Here is a 10,705-nt window from a genome sequence, read left to right on the forward strand (position 1 = left end):
TCTCTCTCTCTCTCTCTTTCTCTCATTCTCTCCTCCTGTTCAGGGTGACCTTGGACATCGCGAAACCTGTCGTGTTGACATTTTATCATCGTATCTTGACATAGACACAAATAGTAACCACAACGCCTATATAGATCGCTTGTGTCTCATCTGGAGAAAACTGTAGACTGGTTGGGGAAAAAAACAAGAGACGAGGAGTAGCGACAAAATCATAATATTTGATTATTTAGAATACGCCAGTAATTAGATCCCACTTTCATTTTGTTTTGTTTTTTCCAAGTACCATTGCAAGCAAGTTGTGACATTTACAACTAAGTGTTTGAAAACCATCAGCAAACAATGTTCATGTTATTATTATTGTAACTACCCAACATGCTATTTTTATTGTAATAATCAAACATGTTTGTTCTCTTTGAAGACCTGATTAAATCTTACGTCAGTGTGTGTCTCTAGAGTATTGGTTAGACTTTTCGCCGTTTTACGCTGTTGACCCATGTTCGATTTCCATAATCGGGGACGAGGTGGGAGGGGGGTGCTTTTGGGGACCGGGGGGGGATCATTTTTGGGGGATGTGAGGATGATTTGGGGGTAGGGGGGTTAGAGGGGGGGATGGGTATTCTATCGAGTTTCTCCGATCGTCAGCACTGATACCGTATCCTACTCAGCCCGCGGTGCAATTGCCTCCTGATCAATGTTATTACAACCGGTTTTTGTTTTTTTATTAGTTTCACCGCGCGTGCTTGTCTGAAATGGAAGACAACAACTTTATTCGCGGGTATGCAATTATAATGATAGTTAAGTTGTCTTGTTTGTTGAGTAAAGAGAAACACGTTGACAAAATGGATGGATTTCTTTCTTTCTCTTGTTGCATTTTCTTTCTTTTTTTTATTATGATAGCTTGCTCAGTCTTTGTGGTTAATGCTTCAATATACCCCAAATGTGTCAGGCTGCAATGGTTGTTGGGTGAAAAATAGTTCAGGCTCAAGTGAGTTTAGTATTTGTGCCGCAGCCTTTTAAAACATCTATGCTGTCAATTTTTTTTCTGTTTTTTTTTAAAGTTTTTTTTAAATTTATAGTAGAGGGTTTTACGGCGCTTGCAACTTTACTGCATAAGGTCATATGAGCGCGCGAGACACACCTAATGCATTTTAATTGGAAGGAAATTTTGAACATGTGGCGGCCGAAGCCTACTCTTATCGATTTTAGACCACCAGGGGATCTTTAACGTGCGCAACTTGCACAGGAGCCCTCCGAGATTTTTCGCCCTTGTCCGAGAAGGCTAGGTGTAGATCTTTCCTACCCGAAGATCAGGGGTGTGGCAGAAATACAGCTGTAAGAAGGAGTCAAGGAGTAGCAGTAGAAAGGCTGCAGAGTCAGAAAGAGTCAGGAGCCCAGAGGAGGGGGCAAAGGAGGTGAGGGGGTGGGGGCAGAAAGAGGAGACGAAAGCAGTCAACAGAATATTGCTAGAGAGCAGGAAAGGAGGTGAAAGGAGATAATGTTAGAGAAGAAACTTTTTCGGTCCCTACCCGGATTCGAACCCGGGAACTTCTTTTAATGAGAGGCCAACACCTTAACCTCTAGGCCACGACAGCCCCTTATGTAGTCAGTGGACTTTAAAAAAATCATTGAGTGTGTGTAAAGGGGCTGGGGAGAGGATGGAGGGAAGAAAAAAAATGAAAGAACTGGATGTGGGAGAGCCATTAAACCTAAGATCAATTTAATCACTGGATGTGGGGAAATGGTTGATGTGTTTGTAGGGGCGAAGGAGGGTCGATGGATACAGGGACACAACAGCCTCAATGAAAGAAACGACACTAGTGGTAGTCGTGGGATGGCAGTTGTAAACATCGATGTAATCACTACACTTAAGAAACACTTGGTGTATGTGTGCGGGTATCAAAGAAGAGATGAGGCATGGGAAAGGAAATGTGGAAAGGGGGGGGGGGGGGTGATGGGCGCATGTCGACAATAACATATGAAGGGAATGGCAAAAATGGAAAAATAGACTTGGGACTGGCACTCTAAACATCAGAATATACGGAAATAATATTTTTTAAACAGGTAAGTTCATTTACAAGGCGGGCTTCGACTCTGTCTGTCATGGCCAAATTCAAGACGAGAGGCTGAGATACTCCATCAAAATGCTCTCCCCTTCGAGAATCAAACTTAGACCTTCAACATGCAACGGCGAAGCGCCTTATTATTGCATTACAGCCATTGTTTTCTTAACATCAACGTATTACTGAACTTTTGAAACAATCAGTACTGAACATTTTGCATTTTGTTACTTCAAAATGCATCATCTCAGTTCCTAGAAAAGATAATTGGAAAATATAAAGTGCATAATAACCAGACAGACCCCAGCTTTTAGAAAAGCACAAACCAAAACCGGCTTATAGGCGACAAATTCCTGCTTTCGTCAGACTGACTCGATGAGAGCCGTCTGATCAAAAAATATTTGTAGCCTCCTACTATTGAATCCCTCGCAGCTAAGGATGGTCCCGAGAGACGAGGCAGGGGAAACAGAGCACCCCGTCTACAGAACGATCTAAATTCTGTCGTTGAGATCGTAAAACATAAAACACTGTCGAGGAAATACACTATTTTAGGTAAATTGTTCCCTCTCGACTCTAGTTCGAGATCATGTGTTAGAATCTCTGCAACTTCATGTTTAACAGGACTCTACAGGAATAATCATGGAGAATGTCACTACTCTGTAGTTTAAAAATCTTTAACCTGATTGCCAACTTCCTACCTACAACCGCTTGCGAAGACCCCAGTACTGTCTACCTACCTAGGTCCTCCCTTCACTTGTCTTGGACTGATCGAAAAGGTGAACACTAACAAGGTCACCTTAGCAGAGACTGTGCCTACCATTTCGGAACTTTTCGGTGACATTAAAGATGGTTCCAGTAGTGAGCGAGATAGGGGTGCCCACGTCCCTTGTGACTCATTGGAGCAGTGGAAGATAGGAGTGACGTAAACATCAGACTGTGTTTGAACACATGTCTTCTCAATATTTATTTACACAAACACCATCTCACATCTCACATCATCACTCACAACCACAATCATATCTGAAGTCATCATTGCTCTCAATTGCTTAACATAATCTATATTATTCCTCGAATCTCTAGATCTATGTGTAATAATTCTGTCGCCCTCGATGTCATTACTTGCCGATCTATAAAACCTGGATTGTATTGCTAATATCATCAACATGCTCATTTTACTATGCATGGTAATAGAACACTTAAGGAAAAGTGTGAAGGATCTCTGACAATCCACCTGGAAAGAAAAGCATGATTAAGAATTTTTTCTACTAACCAGATGGCATCAAAATGATAGAAATGGGTATGGGATAAAAGGCATGTAAAAAACATCTTTAAAAAACATAATACAGTAACAAGAACTGTTCTTATACAGCCTGAATTGGACGTGACCGACAGGCTTTAAACAGTCCATTGGATTACCTTATCCGTTTAGAGTTCAAAACAAGCCTTGATAGCAACAAATGATCAACATTATATACATTTTAAAAGGATGATACTCGAACTGTTCAGTCTTGCAATACTTCCTACTACTGGGCTCTTGCCCTCCTCCACGTTAGCTCTCATGGGGTTTTTGCCACCCTAGCCCACAGGAGACCTTTTGCCCCTTTAGCCTTCAGAAAAGCTATCACTTTACTCCCAGCCCTCAGAACGGATTTTGCTCTTAGCCCCCTGAAGAGCTGTAAAGTCTTGTCTTGGGAAGGGTGTTTGCCTCTCGCCCTCAGAAAAACGTTTACCCCCTAGCCCTCAAAAGGGCTTTTGTACCCGTAGCCCTAAGATGGGTTTTTTTTGCCCCCACTAGCTTTAAAGTGGCGTTTACCTCTAGCCAACATAAGGGCTCTTGACCCTTGCCCCCAGATGGGCCCTAGCCCCCGGCATACAAAAGCCCCCCCCCCCCCTTTCCTTCAGAAGCGCTTTTTACCCCTGCCCTTAAAAGTGCCCTGGCGCCCTAGCCTTCAAAGTATCTTTTTCCCCCCGCCCTTCTATACCTATAGAGGGGTATATAACAAGACATTATCCTATTTAGTCTCCGTATAGATGGATATATAGAGCATTTCAACCCTCCGTTGAAAAAAAAACAAGTTTAATGGAGGGTGTAAAACACTAATTCCAAGACCTTAAGAGATATATGTCTGTGTGTATCTCTGTCGATATCTATATGGGGAGTATATATATATATATATATATATATATATATGATATATATATATATACAGACCCATATATACAATACACACACACACACACACACACACACACACACACACACACACACACACACACACACACACACACACACACACACACACACCTCTTTTCTTGTAACCCTCTTTCGACTCTCTCAAAACAGCATATATAACCTCATGATTGTCAGGCCGCGGTTCCACCCAAAGACCTTGTAACAACTGGATAACCTCCTTGGTTCCACCCTGGTTTCATTACTTGCCCCGGAAGTCCGAGGAGTCCCAATATCTGCAGCAAGAGGTGGCTGGAGTGTCTGTGCGTGTCGCCACAGGAAGGAAGTTGCGCTTGGGGGCGGAAGTCAGACTGAAAACTCTAACGATGTCGGCTTAAGAAAGGAAGATGTCTGTTCATCTTGTCTGATGTGTTTGATCGGATCAGGGCATCATCATCATCATGATCATCTTCATCATTGTTTGGAAAGCAGAGTAGGAAGGAGAGTCTTGTTTGAATTTCCAGACAAAATAACGTAACAATATAAAATGTTTCAAAATTGTTTAATAGACACGGCTCATCATCATCATCATCGTCATCATCATCATCATCATCATCATCATCATCATCATCATCATCATCATCATCATCATCATCATTGTACTAAACATGTTTATTCGCAAGGATGGATTCAGATATGATACAGACTTGACAACTGGACATGGACACAGACGGGTCACTCACTCAACTCACGAGGCAGGAAAACGGAAGCTAGACCCCTGGACAATCGTAAGGGGAATGCACCCACATAATCACATAATTAACATGATTAACAATCAACAAGACCTTTGATTGTTTACCTTTAAAACATTCATAAAGATTCATTACAATCATCATCATCATCATCATCATCATCATCATCATCATCACCATCATCATCATCATCATCACTGCCAGTCTGTCCCTGCATCAGGGTATAGGCCAGGAACAAATACTTTCCATCTTTCCCTATCCCCATCTTGCCTCTTAATATAATTCTATGTCTTCCCACTTTTCTGTATATTATCATTCTTTGGGACTCTTCTCCGGGTTCCATGTGGCTCTTCTCTTGATCTCGTTCACTGTATATGGTCGCTTTTAAGCACTAGGGGGTTATCCCGAAAAATGCTGTTTTGAGAAAATAAAAGGTAAAGTTTTTTGGACTCTTGTTCAGTTTATTTAAAAGACAAATAAAGTATTCTCTATAACCAAACAAATATACACACTAATGAAACCAAACGTCTCCTATTGGTAGGGCAATGCCCGGTTTTGATGGAGGTTAAGATGTTTTGGTGTATGCAAATCGGGTAGATCTACAGTTTGCTGTCGGTTTGATAAACTCATTGGACACTCTGTCCTTTTCACCTCAATTCTATGGTATGGTAAAAAAAAATGTCAAGTTTCCATGCGAAATGAAGAGGAATGGTCTGATTGGTCAAAAAGTCACGAACTGCCTGGGCAATATGGTTCCGCCAAGCATCCTCTTGACATTTGCCAGAGCCATCTTCGACCTCCTTGTCCAACGAAAGAGAACATTTCCTATGCAAATCTTGTTCAGCTCTAATGGACGAAGGACAAGGATAGGGGGAAACGGTTTTCTATGTTGTTTTTTCTTTTTCGGGAAAGGGGAGAGGAGAAGTTTTGTTGTTGCTGTTCTTGTTTGTTGTTTTTTCTAGGAGGGGGTGTTTTGGGGTTTCTTTTGTTTCTGGGTTGTTTTTTTCAATCTCTAAACAAACTTTGCCTGCCACTCTCAGTTGACGTTACGGGCAGAAAAAGCAGTATGAAACTCTCGTTGGCGGTCCCGTCTCATTTACATATTCCAGTAAGGTTTCGTGGCTTGCCATTTACCGTCGTTTGATAAACGTTTATTTTGTAAGTGGGCAATTGACGGTGAGGGAGAACAGGTGCTGAAATAAAGTCCCGCATTGGAAAACACAGGCTGCTTTCATATCTTTGAGGATTTGGAAGAGCAGAGATATCTCACTTAGAACAAAGCTGAGGATTTTCAATTCAAATGTGAAGTCAGTCCTATTGTATGGATGTGAGACATGGAACGCATTACAGACTTGCATGAAGAGGATCCAGGTTTTCTTGAACAAATGTCTAAGAAAGTTACTGAGGATCAGATGGACAGACAGGGTCACCAACGAGGAAGTGTTAAGGAAAACAAGACAGATCCCAGTCAGAGATGAGGTAGGAAGAAGGCGGTGGCGATGGATTGGACATACTCTCGGGAAGTCAGGCAGCTGCATAACAAAGTAAGTATAGGATTGGAATCCGGTAAAATATCACGGGGAAGACCGTGTGAAACCTGAAGTAGAATCACAGAAATTGAAGCACAGAAAAGTGGGAAGACATGGAATAACATCAAGAGGCTAATCAGGATAGAGAAAGGTGGAAAGTGTTTGTCAGTGGCCTATACCATGAGGCAGGGGGGCAAAGGCAATGATGATGATGATGATTGTTTGGGGCAAGGAGCATTCAATGTATTTCTTCTTTTGTGTTGAATTGGTAAGTTTTTAGGTAATGTCACCTTCAAAGTATGGGGTCTACCATTTGGCTTACCTTTGAATAAACTCTTGGCTCGCTGTGCAAACTTACACGTGGTCTGGCTTGCTCATTTTATATGTCAGTATCTGTCTTTCTTAACTCTTCTCCATTTTGTGTTTTTAAGTCTTATGTAACACCTTTAATCGTCGACACTTGTAAATACCTTATTGTGTTGCAAGTGCAGCAAAAGTTTTACTTAAACTAAACAAATTTACACAATTATGCCAATGACATGCGTGAGAAGAAAGGGTTCTTTAAAAAAATTCTTAAGATATATGTGAGGCAGCGTGGTGGAATCAGGCTCTCGTCAAATTAATCAAAGTGAAGAAACTTGCATTTTTCCCCAGGTTTGTGAATTTTTATTTTAAAAATTGGGGGGGGGGGGGGGCTCAACACCTTTCATGCTCATTAAAGAACTGATTTGATAAATGTGTGGATTTTTCTGAAAAACGTTGATTAAAGGCACAAAAAATATAATTTTCAGTTACCACGGACTCTTAAGCTCTGGAAATTACTCATCTTTGGGAGCCATTTTCTCATTAATTTTACCTCTGAAAACAGGTGACCCCCACCTCCTTCATTCGCAAATATCTCGACTTGTATTCAAGATAAATGGATGTTGTTTTTTTTTTCATCCAAATAAAAACAAGTGAACAAGGTTTAAGATGATACCAATAACTCTACATGCCCAAAAATTGACGAGAGCCTGATTCCACCACGCTGTCTCACATATTATTACTAAGTGTTCACCCGATCGTCGTTTTAAACCCTTACACTACCCACTCACGCAGCATATCAATTTAAAATTAAATAAATTCCGCAACATCTGACATTGAAATTAATTTCATCTATGTCAAGAGTCACCCAAGATATGGTCACTCAAAACTGACCTTAAAAAAATCAGACTTAGCAAATCTGTGTGAAACCAAAGAAACGTAAAAGTGTGCTTATGTTTGCACTGAGGTGCTGATAGAATGGAAATATATGGCATATCTATATGAATGGAGAATTTTTTCTCTGCAGTAAACAATATTTTATTAAGATAGTTTCAAACAGATCGGAAAACATATCAATCAAAAATACCTCTCAAAACTTGGACTAAACATCAAATGTGCTATTATTATTTTGTTTAGGGGCCGTTAGTTTTGTGTATAGCACAAACTCTTTGGGCACGGACTGAGGTAAACTTTGTACTTGATTCTCTGTCATTCCATCCAAATGTCACAGAGAGTTGCAAGAAAAGAGTCTGAATTGGGAGCAGCTGTTGTTTAATGGGGCGCTGCATACCTGTAAGATTCATACCGGGGATGTTTACTGGTGACCACTCCGTCATTGATGAGATTTAGTTTTCCAAGAATTGTATAAAGGTGTCAGACCTGTGAGAAGGAGCTGTGTCATGCATGAAGGTGTCTACTTGAATAACACCATTACAAAGTGTAAGATGTAGTCCACTGGACGAAACCATCCGTTGATTCTCTCCTAAGTGCAGTTTTGTTCATTCCAGCCCGACCACCCCAGACTACTGCAGTTTCGTCGCCTCTGTTCCTCCCAGGCATAAGATTATGTCAACAATCGAACTAGCTAAGTCCATGTGCGAAATAGGTTCGTACTCTACGCGAAACCAAAGGCTCCTAAACAAAACAAAAAAAATTGAGAACATGTAATGTTTAGTCCTGGCTTTTCACAGTATTTGTAACTGCCCTGTTTTCCCGTCTGTTGAGAAAATATCGTAATTATAAATGCTTTTGATCGCAGAGATAATGATAAAATAATATTCTCCATTTATTTGATATTTAGTGCAGTCATGTCCCAACCTGGAATGTATGATATACCCCTGGTTCTGTGAAGTTCCAAAAGAACAGGGTGTACGGAATTTGTAAAAGAAAACAATGCACATCTACAAAGAAGATTGATGGTTATAAATGATTCGGTAATGTAGAAGAGTTCTTTGGTCTAACTTCATCCATCGTCTCAAGTCAAATTAAAAAAAAAACAACCGGTTGAACTATGTCCAATTTTAAATGATTACGAAACGACACAACTTCGAGGGAAATTTCATCGCAAGGGAAACAACTCACAATATTACTTTACTATTGGGTGATTGTCCCTCTTTTTGATGTTGTCTATTCTTGTTGCAAAATGAAATTTTATCAGAATCGAACTCAAGGAATAAAAATTAGATATAATATTTATTATCTTGATATTTGGCTTCTAGAATAAAAGTATGTAATATAATATTATATTATATATATTTAAAAAAAATTTAAAAAAAAAAAAAATATATATATATATATATATATATATATATATATATTATAATAATAATAATAATATATCAAGGACTGCTTTTTATACATAAATATATTGTGCAAATAAGGAACTTACAAAAACAACGTTTTATTCTCTCTTGGATCTGCAAAATAAGGAAGTTCAAATACCTCGGTGGTCCCACAAATAGAAACACGTAACCCAATGGCAACCTGCTGGGCAAGGTAGAGACTAACCCCCCCCCCCCCCCCCCCCCACCCCACCCCCCATAAGGAGGGCATCGTACTTATTATAAGTCTCACATTGAAAACCCATAGTACGCTACAACAGAATTACTAAGTTCTATCTTACACTTTTGACCATTTCGAGTTACTAAGGCCATGGGTTCAGAAACCTTATGTTTTACCTGCTCTATCAGAACCGTAAGATCATTCGGAGTCGCTATCAAGTTATTCAAAGAGTGACATTTAATAAAGCTTGACATGTTGAGAAACTCAGATTGTTTTTTAACGACAACTTTCTCCAAACTAGGTACTGAGCAGATATAGAACTATGTCATTCTAAGATACCGACGTTCGTAGGTTTTTATTTTGTATTGTAGAAGGTGGTAAAAGAACACAGTCAAGTTTCACCAAAGGAAGGATAAATTAGACATATAATTAATCTTTCATCAAATGTAATTCATCAAATCAGAGAGCGGAACTTATCGTCAAGCTGCTACAATTTTACCCTAAGTCATTTTTAACATTTCGGAGATAATTGAAAAATGCACTTTGATAGCCCAAAATTTTCAGAGCTAATTAATTTACAATCTCTCATTAGTAGTAATAGTTATTTTCCAATAAGCACCAAAATTATGGGATGTGGATGACATAGGCAATTTCATGACTGTGGCCGTTTTGCAAAATTACTTGAGCCGTTTCGTGACTCTTGTCTCCGATTTAGGCTTTTTTTTTCGTTATTCAATTCTGAATGAAAAGAATTTGACTGAAATGGACAGTCAGATCCAAGACGGAGGGTAAGAAACTTGCTCAGGTTTTGGCCTAAATCAGACTAAGGCTAAAATTAATGCGAGACGAGTTGGCCTACGTCAGACTTAGGCCAAATTACACGAGAAAATCAATGTCACTTTGGACCTAGGCCAAATGCATTTATTTAAATTTTCTTGGAAATGGTTTGGAGTATAGTTTTAATTTCACATCCCTTGTCAGCAGATGTCAAGGAGTTCAATGCTTCATCAGTAGCATTTTGGCCCACGTCTGACAGGCCAAAAAGATAGCAGTTTGACGTTATGACGATCTGTAACAGCTGAGGTGAGGTGTGGAGCTACCAGGGGGCCAACACGACCTTGTTGACCTCTCACGTTATTCATTATGCACAAGGCTGGAGATACTTGTAATGGTTTTGTTGTAGTTAAAATAGAGACATGGACTACAAATGAGTCTAAACACGCTCAAAATAGAGAAAACTGCTTCTTCTTCTTCTTCTTGTTCTTGTTTTTGTTATTGTTCTTGTTCTTCCTTCTTCTTCTTCTTCTTCTTCTTCTTATTCTTCTTCTTCTTCTTCTTATTCTTCTTCTTCTTCTTCTTCTTCTTCTTCTTCTTCTTCTTCTTCTTCTTCTT

The sequence above is a fragment of the Aplysia californica genome, unplaced genomic scaffold (genome assembly GCF_000002075.1).
Source record: "Aplysia californica isolate F4 #8 unplaced genomic scaffold, AplCal3.0 scaffold00124, whole genome shotgun sequence".
In the NCBI taxonomy this organism is placed as follows: domain Eukaryota; kingdom Metazoa; phylum Mollusca; class Gastropoda; order Aplysiida; family Aplysiidae; genus Aplysia; species Aplysia californica.